The following is a 24,653-nucleotide window of genomic DNA, read 5'->3' as shown; positions in this document are numbered from 1 at the left end:
AAAGAAAAAAAAGCAATTCACCCTCCCTTCAAGCATTCCCCCCTGAATCACACTAATCTCCCTTTTGCTGGCTATTCAAAAAATATGCTGAGTGTGTATGCACGAGCAACCTCTGTCTCCAAGGGCCAAAAAAAATGCAATCCAAGCACCCCCAAGAACTAAGTTGCATGTATGAAAACCTTCATATGCGTACATATGTGTCGCCTCTAAACATGTGCTAAGAAAAAAACACATTACGTTCTGCTCCTATGGGAAAAAAAACGGTAATCTGAACTGATTCTTTAACTCCAAAAATGATTCATACACAAAGGCAAAAAGAAAATAATGTAACACTCACGTTTTCAATGAGGGAACACCCGATCGCAGACTCGTGCACTCGTATGTATAAACACGCAAGTACACACATACCTGCGTGTGTAAGAAAGATACTCGAACAAGAAGACACTTAGTATTCACACGCACACACAAGACTCACTGAGTGTCAGACTCCCTTGAGGCATCTCACGGGGTCAAAATGCTGACGCTAATTGAATATTTCCCTCCCAGTACCAGAACGACGGCTGAATAATTCTTATCCCCCATCACCCATTAATTGAAAACCTAACACATTCTCACAACCAGACTCTCTGAAAACAGCCTTTTTAAGCTGCTATTAATCTCACAAGAGGCGTAATATGGTTCAAAAACAGCTGCCACCACTAATATCCGAGATCAGAATCTAATCTCGATATTTATTAAAAGGTAGCAATGGATCCGTGCATCCAAGACAACTGGTAACACACTCTCTCCCTCTCTCTCTATCCATCTCTCTCTCTCTCTCTCTCCACAACACACTTCCCCCCATTCCATTACCTAAGGCAATCAAATCAGACACGTGAACTTACAAAAATATACATTTATTTAAGAACAAAGCATTAGCCAAATAAACCCAGGTTCTTAACAGAATGATCAAATGAAATGTTAAACTCATAGTCCAAATAACTCAAATAACTCCACTCCATATTTCTACTCCAATAATCCAACATTATCTTAGTCATGAAAGTGGAAAAGTCACAATAGTCACCATGACACATTATTTAAGTCAGTTCCCCTTTCTCCAGATCAATTCCCATTTCTCCAGAACCACCTGTTAGAATACAGGTGAACACCTCGATAAGCACAAGATTAACAATTAAAAGATCATATGAAATAGAACATCTCTGAAATAAATATTCAAATACAATCCAGCCACAACTTTGGCCAAAAGTAAATATGCTTACCCATTCAACACAATATTCACAATCACTTCTCAAAAATACTTTTGCAGAAGCCATCTTAGCTTCTGCTGCTTCAGTAATGATCTATCCCCATGGTATTGCTACATCTCATTACGTAGGGAAAAGCTCGCACTCACGCACGAACTTACACATATTGTCCACGCCCCAGGTAACTGCCTAGAACCAGTTTCAGAAAGCACCTCTGCGATCGCCCATCGCAAACGGACATGCACAGATCTGCTAAGACAGCAACATTGATATCACACCACCCGAGGAAGGATGCGTTAGCAATTCCAAGGCTTGCCACTCGGACCACTGTCTCTAAGGGAAGTTAAATGATGACTCTCTACATTCCAAGAAATGTCACAGCATCTCACATTACAACTGTGTTTAAAATATATTATTAATTATAGCGCTCTTTTATGTAACATATATATATATATATATATATATATATATAGATATATATATGATATATATATGTATATATAATATATATATATATATATTATATATATATATATATATATATCCCATAGATTCAGAGTACTTCAGACCCTCATACACCCTTGGTGTTGGCCATTTGTGTATTGCACAATTTATTTTTTATTTAAAAAAAATAATCATACTGCCAGGGGTGAGGCAAATCGAGAGGACTCAGTGACACAGAGGTCGTCTTCGTGATTATGTAAACTCCCCTGCAGGCTCCGTTCATTGGCGTGAATGAGTGATATAAGAAAACGATAACAATGCCTTTTCATACTTCAGAAAATCATGATGAAAAACTGTGTAAATTTCCTGAATAAAAGTTTTAATTCAAAAATATTTATATTATATTACCAAATATATTTCGTTTAAGTTTTATTCAAGTGTCATATTTATCTATAACTGAAGTTCTCAAATTATATATCAAGAGTACTGAAAATCTTTAATGCAATATCTATTTTACTCAGAATATAAAATGCCTTAGCATTTCTCATACTTCAGAATTGTGTTTGATTGCAATGAACCCTGTACATTCTGTGAATAAAAGTTAAACTTCATATTTATCATTACCGAATATATTTTCGTTTAAGTTGTATTCAGTATCATATTTAGTTATACCTGAAGTTCTCAAATGATATTAAGAATACAGAAAACCTAGAATCCAAAATATATTTTACTCAAAATTGAAAACCGAGGCAACTGTGGGTAATTAATTAATATGTTTATGGGCTGCCGACGCCCTTGGCACATTCTGACTCACTGCACACGTTGTGGGTTTGCCAAGTACATGGTGTAAATTGTACTGAATGCCGTCAATCGTCATTGCTAGTGATAACTAGCGTAATCAAATGCTGTAAGTCGAGAGGCCATTACGAAATTGTTGCGAGTTGTACCATGCCATGGCAACTTTTGACAGTAGTTGTGGAATGATGGCGACTGGTCATCAAACTCTGGGACTTGGTAACGAATTTTGCCGATTTATGGCGATTTGGTTGTAATGAGTGCGTAGTGGATTCGTGATGAGCAAAAATTCGGCCGTTACGACTTGCGCAGTTTGAAATTGCCAATGTGTGACCCAGGCTTTATTTATAAGAGGAACAGCTATTTCCTCCATAGTAGCAAACTTCCAGTAATTCAATGCTTGTCATGAAATTTTTCAGTTGTCGAGTCAACGCCCAATAATTAATGTCTTCTTAACATTTTCCTTTCTTAGGTAAAAAACACGGTGGAAAGTCTGTTGAGGCACAAACTGCCTGGCTTTTCCCGCCAATTTTCAAGCTCAGCAATTCTGGTATCACGCTCAGCTCATTTGCGTTCCCAAGAACAATTGCTGCCTTTTGCACTTCTTCATATTTATTCAATACTAATTGCGCTCTAACAACACAGTTAGTTAGAGCCACTTCAATCTCGTATCATTATTACATCACTAATAACATCTAGAAATAGACATTCACATTTTACCCAAACTTCAGCTTCTCCTCTATGGGATCCATATGTGGGACCGACCAACATTCCCCACTTGCTAGCCCTAATGCAACTTAAGCGAGAGAGAGAGAGAGAGAGGAGAGAGAGAGAGAGAGAGAGAGAGAGAGAGAGAGAGAGAGAGAGAACAGTTTTGCTTCGCTCAAATGCGAGAACCTAGCAAGCACGTCTGCTTTCCACCACTGGCCAAGAAAGAAAACAGGTTTTTTAGCCTAAGACTTGCTCTGTTCTAAAAGAAGTCTAAACTAAGTCCAATAAAACTAGGAGCACACACACATTATATATACATATATATTGTTACAAATTAGGAACATACCCAAGTCAAAATAACATAAAATATTAATTTAAATCCATAAAACAGTAGCAACTCTATGATTCTTTCACTACTTCCATGAAAGATCTTTTGACTCACATATTTCTCTTCCACAAAACACTGCTGCCGGCTATTTTCTTCTGCAGATGTCTGAACGTCCGAGAATTAAGCCAGAGCAAGCGAACTATGCCACCACGTGGAATTCGAACACCACCAGGCTGGGTAATTACACCAGAACATCTACCATCTACCGGGCAGTTCGTGAGTACGGGAAAAGTTGAGAAAAGGGTATGCAGAAGATTCGCCCTTAGACCTTAACTCACCATCTTAACAGCAACAGTTTCACAGGAACAGAGGGCTCCCCCCTTCCCCCATCTCTTAGAGACTGCTCCACGTGTTCAATTGCTTTATCTCTCCATTGTGCTTTCCCTAAACGGCACCACCATTGAAGACGGACGAGCCTAGGCTATCAAGTACAGTGCAAATTTAATAGTTTTAATCAGTCTTCCTTTACATTTTCTGATTCTTTTACATTTCATTTCTACAAGCAACTTATGGTCCTTAGTCACTCCTCAAGCATCACTCCCAGCCATTGTACCATGTAACCTGCTACCCCCTTAGAGTGTGGTGATGCTGGTGTTTTTGAATCATTCAGTGTCCTGTAGCGATTAGTTTTGCTATAGTACCAGGACGTAACATTCATCTTGTGTAAGCCATTGTCCTAAACCCCTGTGATTAATTGGTAGCGTAACTCTGGCAAAAGGGATCGAGTTTAGTCTTCAAAGCATTTTCCATTCCCCTCTACGTGATTGTAGCAAGTGTATTGATGTCGTCATAACATCTGTTTGCAGATGCCCTACCATGTACCTCGTTGTGGGAAGTGAATTCTTGTGAATGCGTGATTCAGGTATTCATCATATCTCCGCTGTTTTATTTCCACCAGGACCGAGTATTCCACTCCAGTCTACAGCAGTGAGCCAATCTTGCCACCTTTAGTTCCCTTAGAGTAATGAAATAGATGTAAGCACGTTAAACCTCTGACTTTACCTAACGTCCTTTACTCTGAAACCGGCCCTAAGCCGTAATCTTTCATTTTTTCCATTTGGGTTATGGATTCTTAACTTATTCTGGGCCTTAAATTACTGCAACTCAGATCCATTGCTCTTGAAAGGAACCACAAATATAACTATATATAACTATATATATATATATAAAGTATATATATATATATATTATATATATATATATATATATATATAATATATATACACATATATATATATATAGTAAGCCCTCGGGTTACGCCGGTCTCGACTTACGCTGTTTCGTGGTTACGAACGTGCCCCCATAAAAATATAAAAAATAATATTATGCGTCGTTCCGTCTTACGCGGTTTAGCATCGTAAACGACGTAAACAAACGCGAACTAGTTTCGGGCGCACGGCGGAAGAAGACGCTTTGTGGGGGAGAGGACGGCGTCGCTTCGCTATGCTTATTCCTCGCCCACATGCCATTTTGGTTGTTTACGCTGCCTCTCTCTCCCTCATGTTGTATCGTTTTTTTAACTTTTTGCTCTTTGTTATGGCTCCCAAGCGCAAGGCGGACTCTTCTGATGGTAGTGCATCGAAGAAAAGAAAGGCCATCACCATGGAAATTAAAGTGGACATTATAAAGCGATCTGAGAAGGGAGAAACGCCAACAAACTTTGGCCGCTCGCTTGGTCTTAGTCATTCGACTGTTGCTACCATTATCAAAGATAAAGAGTACATCATTGAACATGTGAAAGGATCTGCTCCTATGAAAGCGACAGTGATAACCAAGCAGCGCAGTGGTCTAATAATTGAAATGGAAAGGTTATTGGTGCTTTGGTTGGAAGACCAAAATCAACGGCGTATCCCAGTCAGCCTTATGGTGATTCAGGAGAAGGCGAAAAGATTGTTTGAAGCGTTGAAAAAAGAAAAAGGGGAGGGAAGTGAAAGTGAAGAGTTTGTGGCTAGTAGGGGTTGGTTTATGCAATTTAAGGCTCGGGCCAATTACCATAACCTTAAAGTGCAAGGTGAAGCTGCTAGCGGGGATGAGAAAGCAGCGAGTGAATTTCCTAAAGCGTTGTCTGAGATAATTAAGGAGGGGGGTTATTCTGCTCAGCAAGTGTTTAACGTGGATGAGACAGGTTTGTTTTGGAAGCGTATGCCTAACCGCACTTACATCGCCAAGGAGGAGAAGTCAGCACCCGGTCATAAAGCCAGCAAGGAGAGGCTAACTTTACTTCTTGGGGGTAATGCTGCTGGCGACTTCAAACTGAAGCCCTTGTTGGTGTATCAGGCTGAAAATCCAAGGGCACTCAAGGGCATTTGGAAGGGTCAACTACCAGTAATTTGGAAGTTCAACAAGAAGGCATGGGTGACACTTGCAGTGTTTGAGGACTGGTTCGTAAACCATTTTGTGCCAAGTGTGGAGCGGTATTGCGCCTCCAAGGGTATCCCCTTTAAGGTGTTGCTAGTGCTGGACAATGCCCCTGGACACCCTGCCCAGCTGGGAGACTTCAACCCTAATGTCAAGGTGGTTTGCCTTCCACCTAATACCACGGCCCTTTTACAGCCTATGGACCAAGGAGTGACTGCTTCGTTCAAGGCCTGCTACCTACGAAGGACAATTGCTATGGCTTTACAGGCAACTGAAACCAAGAAGGACTTGACTCTGAAGGACTTTTGGAAATCCTACAACATCCTTGATGCTGTAAAGAACATTGCTGATTCCTGGGAGGAGGTTAAGCAAACAAACATGAATGGTGTCTGGAAAAAAATTTGTCCTCAATTTGTGAATGATTTCCATGGGTTTGAGGACACAGTTCAGCAAGTTGTAAAGAACGTTGTTGCCCTGAGTAAGGAAATCAATTTGGAGATGGAGGTTGATGATGTTACAGAGCTGCTGGAGTCTCATGGCGAGGAGTTATCTGCTGAGGACCTGATACAACTGGAGAAGCAGATGATAGAGGAAGAAGAAGAAGTACCCACCCCAGAGCCTAAGGCTTTCACAAGGCAGGATTTGGCAAGAGGTTTTGCAGAGTTGCAGCAAGCGTTGGCAACTTTTGAGGCTCAGGATCCCAACTTGGACAGGTTCACTAGGGTTTCCAGAGGCATCATGGATTTGATGCATTGTTACAAGGAGATCTTGGATGAAAAGAGGTTGCTCTCTGTTCAACTAACCTGGAGCAGTATTTTAAGAAGGTAGAGAGGCCTGCAAGAGATCCTGTACCCTCTACCTCAGCTGCCTCTGCTAATCCAGACTCGCCTGCCCCACAATCTCCAGCACCTTCTGAATGTTCTGCTAACCCAGACTCACCTGCCCCACAATCTCCAGCACCTTCTGTAGGTTCTGCCTCACCTCAAGACTCATCTGCCCCAGCATCTCCAGCACCTTCTGCAGGTTCTGCCTCACCTCAAGACTCACCTGCCCCAGCATCTCCAGCACCTTCTGTAGGTTCTGCCTCACCTCAAGACTCACCTGCCCCAGCATCTCCAGTATGTTCTGCCTCACCTCAAGACTCACCTGCCCCAGCATCTCCAGCATCTTCTGGAGGTTCTTTTTCTCTTCACTAACCTCTCCCAGTCTCTCCAGCACCGCAGCTTCCTCTCCAGTGTGCAAGCCAACCAAATTAATAAAGGTAAGGAATTATTCTCTCTTTGTTATTGATACATATTTACATTAAATCATGTGGTATTTTTTAATGTTCCGACTTACGCTGAAAATCGTGTTACGACGCATCTTAAGAACGGATCAACGTCGTAACTCGAGGACCCCCTGTATATATATATATATATATATATATATATATATATAGATATTATATAATATATATATATATATATATATATATATATATATAAGTTGAAGGCATTTGCTTTAAACCAGATGAATAGCAGTGGGCTTAGGGAGAAGGACAATTCTTTTCTTCATTGTACCTTATTTGGCTGACGTTTCAGGAACATCTGTCCCATTTTCAAAACTGTAAAATTAAACAAAAAGTTAAAAATAAAATGATAAAAGTATAAAAGGAAACATAAAAAGGAATAAAATTTAGTACCAAGTAGTAGTCAAGGTCAAAACTGAGTGACACTCAGAGCCATTTGGTTCCAATGGAAACTCATGAGAGGTACAAAGGCGTTGAAGTGATCTAAATATTTAAGTGGGGAACTAGCTGATTAATAAAGAGTTGTTCCAGCATTGACAGTTGATGGCCATTTGCAGCTTTGCCAATTATTTTGAAATCTTTGTAAGGAATCTTATATTTACATTTTTTGGAATGATCTTTTTAGCATGAGAATTCAGGGTTTGATAATCTTACACCCATTCGATCTTACACCACGATGAGAGGCTAATCTTACCTTCAACAACCTATGAGTGGAGTCCAAATACTTCCCAAGGTCACACCTAGGGCAATTGAACAGATAAATGACCCCAAGGTCATCAAAAGGTGAAGTGTTTCTTTACATTTAAACAAGGACCCAATCATCATTTGGTTACTAGGTATTAATTTAAGTTCAACTGTAGGTAGATATTTGTTCACAGTTTGTCATAAGTCTTAGTAAAATGTTTATCGTAAACTAACAGGACACTAAATATTATTTAGAAATTGATAAAGATGTTTCTTAAAAAGATTTCAATCTCCATTTTTCTTCCACTCCCCCTGCTCGAAGGCTGCCATTTAGTTTTCCCGGGCAGCGCCAGATTGGTCAGCTAGTATATATACAACACACACACACACGCACACACACACACATGCACACGCACACACACACACACACACACATATATATATATATATATATATATAGATATATATATATAGATATAAGATATATATTTATATATACAATAATGAGATGACAATTATCTTGTTATTCATTTTGGTAGCGATAGGCCAGAGCAGCAGGCGGCTGGCAATTGGCAATACTTTCTCTCTCCCTCTCTCTCTCTCTCTCTCCCGACTGGCAACAACTCTCTCTCTCTCCATTATCTAGGTCATCAAATCAGAGTCGTGAATTACAAAAATATGTATTTACTTAAAAGCAAAGCATTATCTGAATAACTCAGATTCTTAACAGAATGATTAAATGGAATGTTAACTCAAAGTCCAAATAACTCAGATAACCCTCGGTAATCTAACAGCAACATTAGTTTAGCCATAACAGATAGGCATAGTCAAGACAGTAATTAGTCAACACCAACTCCAAAATTTATATATTGTTCCTCTCCAAAACCATTCCCCTTTGTCAGAACCGCCTGTTAAAAAGACAGGAGAACAAACTGATAAACACACACAATTGCAAAATAAAAAGTCAAAAGATTAAATGAAATAGAACATCTTTTACAAAATATCAAAATACAGTCAAGCCACACCTTTGGCCAAAGCACAGTAAATCTTACCCATTTCAGCCTAGAATCTCCAAGCACTTTCACAAAAGGTAAAAGCCTCCATGGCTTCGCCTGACTCCCACAACAATCTCTATGGTTTAGTTACATTGCTATTATGTACGGACATGGTTCGTATGAATGCACGAAATCGCACACACTGTTCACGCCCAGAAACCACTTATATCCAGTTCTCAAAGGCACCTTTGACAAATGCCCATAACGACAGACGAGCGTTGACCTGCCTAGGTAAGGATTTTAATATCACACCACCAAAAGACCTATCAGCATTTTCTAAGCTGAGATGTTCTCTGTCTCCATGGGAAGCTAAAATCGACGATTCCCAATTTCTGAGGAATGTCAAAGCACGTGACATTCAATGATGTCTCATACATATCATATCATATTATATTATTTAAAATATCTCATAGCAAATCTCCCTCTTTATGTTACAGATAGCTCAGCTACCATTATAGCTAGCACCAGCCTAACCACAGGTCACATAAAACAGCTCATATATATAAAAAAACACATTGGCCAGCTCATTAAACACATAATATAGTAATAACTGCATGTCTCTGGCAGTACAATGTCTATAATATTATCTCAAAAAACCTATACCAGGGCTATAATAACAATTGGGTGTAGAACCTTTTTTCCATCTTAAATTTTCGAATCTCCCTTTTTTTCTGCAGCTGCAACTGCACAGACTCGCGAAACATGTTGTAGCAAGGCGAAACGTCTCCCTGCGGAAGATAACTGATGACTCCCGTAGTCCAAAAGCGGCGTAGAACCCCGTAGACTCGTAGAAACTCTTGCATGTGGGCAAACAACAGCAACATCTCTGCAATGGCTGGTGGGCGTCTTGCTGGCGTTGGGGAACGATGTTTATGGTGTTTCAGTATGTCAGTGAGTCATCGGTCAATTAAAGATGAATTAACCCCAGACAACTACTGTCAAATAATGACCTCAAAAAAATTCCAAGAAACACTAGTTGAACGACTCCCAATTAACCCCATTAATATGACCAATGAACTAATTTCTAACTACAATGGAAAAGACCATCCCAGAATCTGCGCAATTACAAACACGCGAATACACACCCATATTTGAACGACTAGGTATTACGAGCAAGAAAACACTTGGCAATGCGCACTCAGAAGTCTCACTGATCAACCGACACCCTCGAGGTATCTCACCATGGGCAGAAATGCTGACCCTAATAAAAAAATTTCTTCTTAGTACCAGAGCCCACGGATAAATAATTCTCATCCCCTGTCACTTACCAACTGAAATCTAACACATTCCCACAACCAGACTCTGAAAACAGCATCTTATAGCTGCTATTAATCTCACAAAAGGCTTTTTCCGTTCAAACACCAGCTGCCACCACTGATAACGAGATGACAATTATCTCGTTATTCATTTTGGTAGCGATAGGCCAGAGCAGCAGGTGGCTGGCAATTGGCAATACTTTCTCTCTCCCTCTCGACTGGCAACAGCTCTCTCTCTCTCCATTATCTAGGTCATCAAATCAGAGTTGAGAATTACAAAAATATGCATTTATTTAAAAGCAAAGTATTAACTGAATAACTCAGATTCTTAACAGAATGATTAAATGGAATGTTAACTCAAAGTCCAAATAACTCAGATAACCCTCGGTAATCTAACAGCAACATTAGTTTAGCCATAACAGATAGGCATAGTCAAGACAGTAATTAGTCAACACCAACTCCAAAATTTATATATTGTTCCTCTCCAAAACCATTCCCCTTTGTCAGAACCGCCTGTTAAAAAGACAGGAGAACAAACTGATAAACACACACAATTGCAAAATAAAAAGTCAAAAGATTAAATGAAATAGAACATCTTTTACAAAATATCAAAATACAGTCAAGCCACACCTTTGGCCAAAGCACAGTAAATCTTACCCATTTCAGCCTAGAATCTCCAAGCACTTTCACAAAAGGTAAAAGCCTCCATGGCTTCGCCTGACTCCCACAACAATCTCAATGGTTTAGCTACATTGCTATTATGTACGGACATGGTTCGTATGAATGCACGAAATCGCACACACTGTTCACGCCCAGAAACCACTTATATCCAGTTCTCAAAGGCACCTTTGACAAACGCCCATAACGACAGACGAGCGTTGACCTGCCTAGGTAAGGATTTTAATATCACACCACCAAAAGACCTATCAGCATTTTCTAAGCTGAGATGTTCTCTGTCTCCATGGGAAGCTAAAAACGACGATTCCCAATTTCTGAGGAATGTCAAAGCACGTGACATACAACGATGTCTCATACATATCATATTATATTATATTATTTAAAATATCTCATACCAAATCCCCCTCTTTATGTTACACACACACACACACACACACACACACACACACATATATATATATATATATATATATATATATATATATATATATATATATATATATATGTGTGTGTGTGTGTGTGTGTGTGTGTGTGTGTGTGTGTGTGTGTGTGTGTGTGTATTTTCATGCCTTTTTAGATTTTCTTTTTATATGCTTTATTCATTTCAGAGACTGTCTTTTTAAACCTTCTGTACCCGGTTTCGCACTCCCCAAGTTCAAGTGATTTTTGTCTTTCTTTTTTAAGTCACTGTAATTTTCCGTTATATATTATTCCGGTTAGGATATCTATCTCATAGATGATCTTTTGTAACCGTCTCTGTCTCTCTCTCTCTCTCTCTCTCTCTCTCTCTCTCTCTCATTTTCTATGCCGTTGGTCGTTGATGCGCTGGCATCTTCCCCTCTAGGCAATCTTTCTACAATAATCCCGACATCAAGTACTGGGCGTAAACAACATAATCCGGCTTTTCCAGAGACCACCTTGGCCACGATTTTGTTTCTTCTTCTACTCCTTTCCCTAACACTCGCGTCCCTTCCTCGTAACCCCCAAAATTCTTGTCCTACTCACCTGTTTCTGGGGCCCTTCCAGGATCCATCCCTCCGGCTGGAGTTGACGGTGGTGGGGTTGGGATGGGTTAGTGGGCGGATGTCAGAGGTGAAGGAGAACGAGCGATCATCTCCGGTTTCAGGTATTGGCTTGCGTGACGTCATTTTCGTGTTTCTTTTAAATGCCACCTTTGATTTAATAAGTATAAGTTTAACTCGTAATATTCTTTGCTTAGAGGACGTCGAAACATACTCGTCACTCGACAGCATGCAGCGCAATTAAGGGTTATTAAGTCGGTAACTAGTGAGTACTGTAACTGAAAATATTTCCATAAAACTACATCAAGAACGGCATTGCAAGAGGGTCGGTAGGCCGCTGTCCTTCTGCCGCACAGTGAAGTGTTGCGCAATTGTATACAATTACCGTTTGTGCCTTCTCCGCTTAGATCAGCGACGTCGCAAACAAAAAGCGTAAGGCTCCCTCAGTGGACGCATGCACATCTGACGATTTCACGCGATCGTGTCCCCGTGTAGTGTTTTGCTACTAGCGTGAGAGATAAAACACTTGCGCGCAAATCTTCATAAACTGTAGTTTCGAAAGTTTCTGTCTTTTGCAGTGCAATTCGTTTGTGTCTTCTCTGGGTAAACTGCAGGAGTAAAATTGATCTGCGTCATGAACTTATTACTTGCACGTAAGTACATCATAGTCAATCGTATCGGGAACTTGGCGATTTCTTTAGCATTTTTGTTATAGTTTCACTGATATCCATTTAAACATATGCTTCTTTATTTCGGACATTTCCTAGGTAGTGAATCCCAAGGTTTTTTCGGGGTCGTTATGTAGGACTATTTCTTGGTGATCATTATCCTTATGATGATATTGACAGTCTTCTGTTTATAAAGATATATGCCACGAAGGAAAAATAAACGAAGGGGTATCTGCGAGACCTTTCGACGTTAAACGTCCTTTACTAAGCAGAAACGTCGAAAGGTCTCGCAGATACTCCTTCGTTTATTTTTCCTTCGTGGCATATATCTTTATTTATGGATTTTTCACGTTCCTAACTTTCGTGATTCGGTTATACAGACTTCCGTTTATGTGTTTACGGTAATCCCCAAGTTAAAACCCGTGGTGGTCACTATCTAGGAAAGTTCCTTAATTTCTTTTTGAAATTCATATCCTAAATTCAACCCCGTGTGACTGACGGTATTTTGAATGCACCAGTGTCTGCTCACAAAGTCTCGTGACTATATAAAAAGGAGAATTTCATCTTTGCACGTTAGCCTTCTCGAATACGGGGGCAAGATATTGCAGATTCAATTGCTCTTTTGTCGAAGTTTCATTTAACTGAAACATACATTACATGGTGTTCAAATGTACGTATTGTAGTATGATGAAACTAGGGACAATGGCGAGAGGTTCAAGTCTCAGTAAGTTTACGCGAGTATGCACATATATTGTACATAATTATACTGTTTATGTTGCGGTGTTTGATTAGTAGCTATATATGAGTGAGAATAATTATCTTTTTGTAGGCAAAGTATTTTATAATGTATTGGTGAATTGTGTTATTGTTATAGATTAAAAACTGTTGTTTTGTGCAAACCAAATATAAATATTGTTTTACAACATATGTAATGTTTTGTCAATAAAGAATAATAATGATATAGATTTAAGTAAAACTTTACTTTTTTTATAAGAGCTCGCAAGCAAATATATAAGAAATACACACACACACACACACTCTTATATATAGTTAAGGAAACCTGCCACTTACATTTATCGATACGGAAACTTGATGGAATCTTTATGGCGTCTTTTGACAAAGGGAGATACATTATGTGAACGAATTTCCATCCGTTGAAAAATGACCAGAAATAGGAACATTACCGAGGAAAATTGGTTTTGCTTTTTCATACAGCAATTGTAATTCAACTTATACAGCACATTTCAGTTATCATAAACCAGTTAGAGATTATCAGTACTAAAAGGCTGAGTTTTTTTAAGTAATTTCTTTTCATGTATATGTATGTATATGTATGTATGTATATATACACACACACACACACACATATATATATAATATATATATATATATATATATATATATATATATATTATATATGAAAGGAAATGACTGAAAAAACTCAGCCTTTTAGTACTGATAATCTCTAACTGGTTTATGATAACTGAAATGTGCTATATAAGTTGAATTACAATTGTTGTATGAAAAAGCAAAACCAATTTTCCTCAGTAATGTTCCTATTTCTGGTCATTTTTCCACGGATGGAAAGTCGTTCACATAATGTATCTCCCTTTGTCGGAAGACGCCATAAAGATTCCATCAAGTTTCCGTATCGATAAATGTAAGTGGCAGGTTTCCTTAGCTACAGCGCCCTCGACCGTCCTAGTTTCGTACAAAGCAGCAGGTGCCGTGTCACATAAAGGAAACCCCACCTGTGCTCTTTCTCTCTCTCTCTCTCTCTCAAACATCCTTGACATACCCCTTAAAAAACAGCTTGAACTCGCATTGGATTTAAAATATGATGAATCTCGCAATATTACTCCCGGCGAAGTCAAGACGAGATCAAATTTTTGCCCCTATCTCTGTGAGTTTGCGACCGTTATATGTGTTAACAAATACCTCGAAAGTAGGTGAGCGGATCTGGTAGAATTCATTCTGTGTGATCCCTATTTGATGATTTGTCGCCATGGAAAAAATTTCGTTCATTATTGTATTCCAACGCTTAACAAATGATACCTGGACATTCCCCCGCAGTAGAATTGGTAAGAATATTCGGGAAGATCTCGAAGTAGTCATCACATAGTGTTTGAGGAGCTTACAAGAACGAGTTTCAGATAGCGGAAAGAGAACACAATAACGAAATCAGATATATTCATTTACGGTCCTTAAGTTAAACGACTGATGAATATCTCACGTGTCTATGTATGTGCATATAGTCCGCGAAATGTTGTACAAGTAAATATGTCTGTACATTCCCATATAGGCAGAAGTGACTCCTTGGCTAACTGAATTTACTCGTAGCCTAGTATTCCCATGTACAGAGAGAGAGAGAGAGAGAGAGAGAGAGAGAGAGAAGAGAGAGAGAGAGATGATACGTAGTTTTTAAAGTTACAGCAGAGCAAACAATATCTGATCATTTCATCAGAAGAGAGAGAGAGAGAGAGAGAGAGAGAGAGAGAGAGAGAGAGAGAGAGAGAGAGCAACATTAATAATGGCAAATGGTGACCAAAATATATGGTATCATACCTTTTCATGAAAATTTAACGCAGGAGCCAGACTGCTAGTACCGAATAAACACTGCTGATAATGTAAACATCACGACTTCGATCTCATCATCCTCCCGCCCGTCCCCCGCACCCCGCCCCCCCTCTTCTTCTTCCTACGAGACAGAGATTATTTTTTTTTTTTTTAACCATCTTTTACTCGTCGGTGCCAATTCCTACACTCACTTCTTCTGCATGAACCGCCGCGTCGGAAGTGTGTTTTTCAAAGCAGTTGTTGACTCTTCAGTCATCGACCGAGGACAAGCATTTACTTTTTAACTTCCAGCCGTCGACTCCTCACTTAAAAGAAATCCCTTTGTTTACAACCTGTGGCTGCATTATTTATGCTTGGCGTCTGAGCAGGTAGCCTATTGGTTAAGCGAGGAAACACTCCACTTTGTTGTGTCTGCTCGATTGGCATTACTCAACCCGAATTAGGGTTTAACCTTTCCACATATTGCTTGGTTTGGTCTTAAATAACAGCAGATGTATCTGCTAAGGTAGGCCGAGTACATAATGTCATTTCAGTTATTGCAATCTTTTGTATTCGCCTTTTGCAAACAAAAATGTAAATATATTTCCTTCTGGTGCGCACGCATATACACATATATACACGTATATATAATATATAATATATATATATATATATATACATATATATATATAGATATATAAATATTATATATTATATATATATAATATATAATAATCTTGATTGTTTTAACGTAGCTACCAGACACAAAATCAGTATTTATGTCAATAGTAAAAACATTATTTTGACAGAACGTGTCTAAAACTGTCTATGTATAGCTCCGTCCTCTTCAGAGATTCGTGTTCCGTTGTCTTAGGGATGTTCGTACTCTTCCTCCTTGGCTGTGAGGCTGGAGTCATAACTCATAGCCATTGTATTCATATGTGAAGAACGGTTAGCGGTAGAGGGTCAGCTGCAAAAAGTGACAGCACGAAAACATTCCAGATTGTTGAAGTTTCAGGAGTTTGTTAGTTACTAGATAATTACGAGACCACTCAGTCACCAGTTCCAGTGAGTATGAGTAACCTAGTACTTATCGCTGTTGTTTTCTCTCTTCTTCAGTGTCCATCGTTCTGTCCGTGAGTGCCCAAGTGTCCACGCAAGATGTCCTCGACGGTAAGAACGAGAAACTTGATATTCTAGTTCTCATGAGAAATGTTTCCATTCTTGACAGGACTCTTAGTTTTTTAAGGTCGTGAATAATTATGAAACAGAGACCATTTCATGGTAGCTCTCTTGATATTTTTGCTTAAAAAAATAATAACGATAATGATAATTCGATTTTTAATTGATCAGTGGCGTGAATTTAATAGTTGGACGTCCAGATTAGCAAAAAAAAAAAAAAAAAAAAAATCCTCACTCGTTTCATGCTTTACCTACCTATCTTTTTCTTAATGAAGAATTTTAACATTAATCTGTTTCTGTTAATAGGGTGTGCCGCCAGAGAGAGAGAGAGAGAGGGAGAGAGAGAGAGAGAGAGAGAGAGAGAGAGAGAGAGAGAGAGAGAGAGAGAGGAGAGAGGGAGAGAGAGAGATGAGAGAGATAGAGAGAGAGAGAGAGAGAGAGAGAGAGAGAGAGAGAGAGAGAGAGAGAGAGAGAGAGAGGTAATATTAATGGCTTTATTCATATTTCAAATGTTTAACGCAGGATGCGCTCAGTTGGCAAGTACCATTCACATCATTATTATTAGTATGATTAATGATATCCGACCAAAAGGTTTCTCTTTGGAGTCATAACAGGGATAAACACTTCAGCATATGCCACATCCATTGCATTTTGTTAAACGTTTCGCTACATTTACTCGTAGCATTTTCAAGACTGGAAAGAAGGAACACAAATTCTTTATGTATAACAGCAATACAATATAATAATCTTTTTAGAAACAAGGATAAAATTCCTGATTTCCTATACACGTCCATTTTTTTTTCACCTTTTCTACTGCCCTCGCTGGTTCCAGCTTAATTAATCTTTCTTTGAGTTTTGGACCCTCATCGAGCAGTTAATAGAAGAACAAATAAGCCTTTGGTGAGGCAAAGTAGCCATTCAATGGAAATTTGAAAAAAATACTAACAATAAGCAACCAACTCTAAAATTTACAGTAGTGCCTAGTCTCTCTACATATGATATTTTAATGCAAGCTTCGTTTATTTTCTGTATGTACTGTAAACAGTTTCTTGTCAGTATGTTTTGTAAAAAGTATTTTCTGAATATATTTTAAGTATTATTTTCAGTTTTTTTTAATTTCTACTTTACAATAGTTTTCTGCTGTGCTTGCGAATATCTATAAGTTGCAGATCTCTATCTTTGGGATTTAATATCATCTTCTCCATAGGGAGTAGTGCCGTCAGTGCACCTCATTCGGTGCAATGTAGGCATTACTTAAGGTTCTTTGCAGCGTCCCTTCGGTCCTTAGCTGCAACTACTTTCATTCCTTATACTGTACCTCCGTTCATATTCTTTCTTCAAGGTGTTTTCCTCCTGTTACTCCTTTGCAACCATTTACTGTCAATTTCCGTTTCGGCACTGAATGGCCTTAGTTGCCCCAGGGCTTGGAATAATGCCATATATATATATATATATATATATATATATATATATATATATATATATATATATATATATATGGCATTATTCCAAGCACTGGTGCAACTATAAGGCCATTCAGTGCCGAGACGGAAATTGACAGTAAATGGTTGCAAAGGTGTAACAGGAGGAAAACCCCAAAGCAGTTGCACTATGAAACAACTGTTAGGAGAGGGTGTACAGTAAGATTGAAGAAAGAATATGAACAGAGGTACAGTATAAGGAATGAAAGTAGTTGCAGCTAAGGACCGAAGGGACGCTGCAAAGAACCTTAAGTAATGCCTACATATATATATATATTTTGATATCATCTCTATCGTTTCCAAGATGTGAAGGCGGAGGAGGGCGTGGATGAGGGCCCTTTGCCTTACCCCACTTTGTACGCTGTGCCAGATACCAGTTTCCTTTGTGGCTTCCGGTGGGGATTCTTCGCTGACCCAGAAACACAATGTCAGGTGAGTTCCTTTCTCTCCCACTGATTCATTATTGTCATTATTATTTTTTATATGAAGTTACTCAACGAGACGAGCGAGTCACATTTCTAGATCAGAGGTGAACTTTGGGACAATAAAGACTCGAAGAAGTTGGACAGCTTGGTAAGGAAAATCATGAAAGAAAGAATGACCAGTAAAAGGCAGAAGGCAATACAGCTGTCAGAGGCTTCAGAAGGGACATACATGCAAACCTTCAGCACCTCCTTCAGTGTGGCCCGCAAGGCTCGGCGTACCTGGTACCTTCCTGCGGGGCTGATTGCGTAAAGACAGCTTTGATCATTCGTGAATGAATAATGAAAACGACGGAAAAGAATTCTTGCCCGCAAGATTACTGAGTATAACTTGTTTACTTGTAAGTATTTACATAGAATTTTTCAGAAGAATACTATGTAAATACTTACAAGTAAACAAGTTATACTCAATAATCTTGTGGGTTTCTTTTGCCATCTGCAGAAGAAAACTGAAAGAAGTTTTTGTTTGGTTCAAAATGAAAATAATGATAACCGCCATAACGATAATGATCCTAAGGAAGGTGCTCTGGCAAAAGGACGTCTATGGCACATTAAAAAAAGAAAGAAGAAGACGAAGAAAGGAAAAAAAACAAGATTTAACTGAGGGCGTGGTGTCAGGGCATGTATGGAAATTAAATGGTGAAGTCATGTTGAGGACAAATAATTCCTTTTCCTACGATTGATCATTTTTAACTGCAGACATGTAAATTCTCAAGGCGTGTCAACAGTTCCATCTCTCTCTCTCTCTCTCTCTCTCTCTCTCTCTCTCTCTCTCTCTCTCTCTATACACACACACACGCACACACACAGTATACGAGTATGCTTTAATGTTAACAAAGTACAAACGCTCAATATAGTTGGTATTGTGGGAACTTCTTTTATAGGAAAGTTCTTTGATAAGTTTCATTCAAGAAATTCTTTTGATGCGCGCACAAGAGCTCGCGGGCACGCATGCACACACACACATACACACACACACACACACACACACACACAATCACACGAGTGAGTGGGCGGAATGCTCTGCCTTACATTGTAAGACGTCTTCCTGGCTTCTTGAGTGATTCATTCGTATAATGCCCCGAGCAATGCTGCAATTAGACCTTATTCCATTAGGTGGAACAATGGGACTTCAAAAGTGAAGAGTTTAAAGTTGCACGAATTGACGATGATGCCTCTCTGCGTGTGTTTGTCAACAACAACAACAACAAAAACAACTGCATGAAAGAAAGCGAACAAAGACGCGTTGTAAGGCTGGGATTTTGCTCCGGCAGAGATTCGTCGTCATGGCCGAGGAAAAGTTAGCATGAAATAGCTCCTCAATATATATATATATATATATATATATATATATATATATATATATATATATATATATATATATATATATATATATATATCATAATAATCTCCTTAATTGACTATATATATACATATTTCGTCAATTTTTATGTCACCTTGTGAATAATTTTATTATTCTTAGCTTTTAACAATAGTTTTTTTTTTAATAACTTTAGTATTTTATGTTTTCCTTTTTAAAATAGAGAGTGAACTTTAATTATATATTTTTTTTATAAATGTGAATTGATTTTACATTACAGACTGATGATGTGTCAGGATGATACGAAACGTATCATAATAAACTCCTTAATTGATCTGAGTTTCGGTAACCCTCTGATGACTACATGTTCGCACCTTTTGATATATATATATATATATATATATGTATATATATATATATATATATATATATATATAGATATATATATACACTAACAGAGTATTTATATTTCCCTCAAACTTGTGCTTTCTTCTTTCGGTCATTGATTGCCTTCCCCATCGGCCTCATAACTGAAATGATAAGATCTGCGTGATAGCAAAGTCGTTGTAGAGGCGCTGATGAAGACTCCTAAACGCTAAATGTTAAGCTTAAAGATTTCAACAATTGGTCAGTTTCACTATTTGTCTTAACTTTACGTAACAATCGTATTTTGACAGTTTTTTCACACTTCTTACTGCAGTCTTTGTACTTTTTGCAAACGACATTTTAATAGAGAAGTGTTCTTCAACGGGTATATGAGAAGTTATGAAGGTTTTGGATGAAAAGTATCAAAATGAAATATGAAAAATGAGGCCAACTTTTCCTTTTTAAATCGTCGGAAGTAGAGTGAAATCGAGGAAAAGTCAAAAGAAAAGGAGGAAAGAAGACATAAGACTAAAAAAGAGGGCAAGAAGAAGAAAAGGGGGAAGCCTTGTGACGGCTTGTTTTCCGTTGCTGTACATATGAACCGAGGTTACCCGACTGAACAACAAACAGGACGATAACAAACGATTGATCTTTTGTGTGACGACAATGCCAGCGCTTCCACTCCGCCGGAGGAAGAAGCTTAATTTGGCTTTTTTGTAACTATCCAAATATACAATAAAAAGCAATGGATGTCACCAAAAAATCGTCTTCTTTTCTCACAATAACTCACTGTTTTCTATGGCATTTTATTTTTAGAGGACTATGATAGTCCTAGCCATGAATATTAACGTGCTTACGTAAGCTATACACAATACTGTCGATCGGTACTGCTATCTAAGAGGGTGACATTTTTGATTGAAGAGCAACGGGAGCCTATTTACTGTCTTGGATTTTCAGTCTCCACACACAGATTTTGAATTATTGGTGGAGAATTTTGGTTTGAGATGAAGCAAAGGATTAAATACCACGGTTTTTTTTTCTCTCTCTCTCTCTTTCGATTCATAATCTGCAGGTGAACGTAGCTTGTAAAGTTCTTCAGTGGAAAGATGACAACTGCTCAATGAGAGAGAGAGAGAGAGAGAGAGAGAGAGAAGTGGGGATGGGGCGGGAGGGTTATTTGTCGTGCTACTGACGTCCCATCTATATAGCTATGTGAAGCGAGTACGGAAATTTTACGCTCATGAATTTCATCCCAGACAAGGTAGTACAAGAATAACATAGCAGTGACTATTAGCTAATTCCTTTTTTCTAGATTTATTTCGTTCTTTATGACGACAGAGAGTGATTTTTTTTAACCTTTCTCCAACAGGTCTTCCATTTCTGCCGCGGTGGTCGCACTGACAGCTTCCTGTGCCCCAACGGGACATTGTTCCACCAGAACTACCGGATTTGTGACCACTGGTACAACGTTCCTTGTCCATAAAAGGGGATGGCGGTTGCGACAAGAGTCGACCAGCTTGTGCGGGACATCGCAATATATTCAGTGTAACAATGGCAGCTACATCTCAGATTTTGTATTACAGGATTTGTGAACCATCAATGCCTAGAGAGATGTAGCTGAAAACCGGCTTTGATACTATTCAGAATATTAACGTCAAAACAGATTTTGTGTTAAAATGAAATTAGGCGAAGTGTTTTGTTTGGTAACTGTTGAGTGTTTTGAAAAGTATAAATTCGGATATATTACCATATTGCACTTAAATCCTGACAAATGCTTTGCACTGCAGACCTACCTATAAGGAACGTGTAAAACTTCTTAATAAAAAGATAATGTATTAAAACTGTGCCTCACTGTCAGCAAATCGCGGGCGAATGAACCCGATGGATGGAAGCGGGTCAAGGATTGGCGTAGGCGCGAACGAGTAAAATCGCGATGAAAAATAATTCTCACGGGAAGAAAAACAATCACTGTACACAGCAGCAACCTAACAAGAAAGAAGCCAAACAAGTTCATGAGTAAACATAGAAATGAGCAAAAATAAGAGGAATTCATCGCAAAACAGTCGATCATTGATAAGAAAAGTTTCCCAAGTCGAAGATTACAGTAAACAGCCGTCACTTGTCATCTCATGTTTGATACCACTGCATATTTTAGGTATACTAAACTTGTTCATTATTGGTTTCTATCGCTTCATAGATAATGAAATCTTCATCTACCTACTTATATATAAAAAAACTCTACCATATTTATCATGAATTGCCTTTTTACTATTTACTATATCTTCTAAAATTGCATAAAGATCCTTTGCTTTAGTCAATTTACGAAACACAGAGGTACGAAAGGGCTAAATAAAATTTGTTAATAACTAACTCTCTGACAAAAAAGCTAGTATGGTGACTACTAACAAAACGACATTTACCATTGACATGATGGGTGAAATGTCAGTCTTGTACACATGGAAAAAATGGTTAGCTTCTTCAAGTTTGCTGAATGACACTAACTCGAGTTTGGACAATTTGAAATCCTTAACAAATCTCTTAGCATCTTCATTGCAATTAGGTCTAAAATAGTTTCTAGTGGCCGTTCTACATGTTTTCTTTATTCCAGGATGTCCTGACAACTTGTAAGAGTGTGTTAGTTCTAAAATTTCTTGGGTTATTGTGTTAGGTACATATAAATGTGAACAAGCATTCGGTTCTTCTGCTGTTTTTTATAGAATTCCATTGATTAACTGAAATTCAGACTGATCATCCTCATTTTGCAGTAAGTTACCCATTATTTTTTCTAATGTTAGCATCCTTTTGTTGTTCGATCTGAACTCTTTCCAAATCTAGATCTATGATCTGACAACTAAAGCAGAAGGTATTAGTTGTGATTTGTTTCTCAGTCTCTTCTTGCGATCTTGACAATACATCTGCTATAGTGTTATATCTACCTGGGATATATCTAAACTCTGGGGCAAATTCTAAGACTTATAAACCATCTATTAAATTTAATATTATTTGTAAAAGCTCTTTTCTTTAATAGATCACAAATGGATTTGTGATCTGTAAGCACATTGACTTTATGTCCTAGCAAAATATGCCTAAACTTTCGTCATCCCCAATATAGAGCTAAGCATTCTCGCTCGGTAGTGCTATAATTTCTTTCTGCAGCATTTAAAACTCTTCTGGCATAATATTCTGCTCTCATTCTTGTTTTCCCCTGTTGCATTAATACTGCACCTACACCTGTACTAGAAGCATCACAGTCTAAGTAAAATTCCTTTGAAAAATCTGGGTAAACTAAAATTGGATTTCTTGTCATCATCCAGGCTTTCAAGTTATTTGGAGCTGGATATGCTACAATTGCCTTTATTTTACCTTCCTGCATACGCAGTCCATTTTCACTGATGACTTGTCCTAAATACTCTAAGGATCTCATCATGAATTGTCATTTCTTAATTTTTATCTTTAATCCTGCGCTCTTCAGTCATTCTAACACTATTTCTAACGTCTTAAAGTGACTATCCAAGTCCTTGCTAGAAATGACTACATCATCTAGATACACTGAAACATCCTCTATATCGCCCAAGATTTGGAGCATCAATCGAGTAAAGGTTAATGGGGCTGATGTAAGACCAAAGGGCATGGCTTCAAACTGTAAATGTTCCTTATGAGTACTAAAAGCTGTCAAAGGTTTGTATGTTCCGCTTCTCCTGAGAGATACGTCTTTCAAAAGTATCCCTCAGGAGATGTAGAACATACATCCTGCCCATGTGAACTCCCTCGAGAGACTGAGAGTTTCCAGCCCTGCGATTGTTTTATCAACAGCCAATCAGGAGCGTCGTCAGGGACGTGCCTAGACATCTAATGCACGGTTGATGTGAATCTACTATAGTGAAGCTTCTCTCTGGTTCCCTTCAGCAATTATTTCACATGTGCACTTTCCGGTTACATATATATATATATACCACACACACACACACACACATATATAACACACACACACATATATATATATACCACACACACACACACACACACACAAAACACACATATATATATATATATATATATATATATATATATATATATATATATATATATATATTAGAAGACAGGAGAAGCAGCTCGAATGATACACTATCGGGGGTTAATGAAATGTTGTTCTATTTCCGTACATTTATTTAAGAGCCGACGTTTCACATCGGTCTATGCATTTCCTAGCCTGAAAAAGCGGATAAAACAATAAATACTTGTACATGTAATGTGAAAGGTATATACAAATTTTATTTCTCACCTTATTTATATCTGCTCTTTTTTAGTTGTAAATAAGGTAAGAAATAAATTTTGTATTTACCTTTCACATTATGTGTACAAGAATTTATTGTTTTAACCGCTTTTTTCAGCTTAGAAAATGCATCGAGCGATGTGGAACCTCGGCTCTTAAATAAATGTATGAAAATAGAACGACATTCCATGAACCCCCCATCGTGTGTGTGTGTGTGTATATATATATATATATATATATATATATATATATATATATAATATATATATATATATATATATATATATATATATATATATATATATATATATATATATATATATATATATATATATATATATATATATATATGTTTGTGTGTCTGTGGACAACTAGCAGAGAGAGAGAGAGAGAGAGAGAGA

General features: G+C 38.1%; 2 long non-coding RNA genes across 2 annotated transcripts; one reads left to right on the top strand and one right to left on the bottom strand.

Annotated features, from left to right (window-relative positions):
* Positions 1–8,576: 8,576 nt before the first annotated feature.
* LOC135201866 (uncharacterized) lies at positions 8,577–12,276 on the bottom strand. Its single transcript, XR_010311625.1, has 2 exons — positions 11,907–12,276; positions 8,577–10,736 (listed from the first exon to the last, which is right to left on the bottom strand). It is a non-coding gene; the product is annotated as an uncharacterized LOC135201866 (long non-coding RNA).
* On the top strand, positions 12,260–21,820 carry LOC135201860 (uncharacterized). The gene is made up of 4 exons (XR_010311623.1): positions 12,260–12,576; positions 16,267–16,320; positions 18,115–18,242; positions 21,349–21,820. It is a non-coding gene; the product is annotated as an uncharacterized LOC135201860 (long non-coding RNA).
* The last annotated feature ends 2,833 nt before the right edge of the window (positions 21,821–24,653 follow it).

Source organism: Macrobrachium nipponense, chromosome 23 (assembly GCF_015104395.2).
Source record: "Macrobrachium nipponense isolate FS-2020 chromosome 23, ASM1510439v2, whole genome shotgun sequence".
Lineage (NCBI taxonomy): Eukaryota > Metazoa > Arthropoda > Malacostraca > Decapoda > Palaemonidae > Macrobrachium > Macrobrachium nipponense.
The sequence above is the reverse complement of the archived record's forward strand: the minus strand, read 5'-3'. Positions and strand labels throughout refer to the sequence as shown.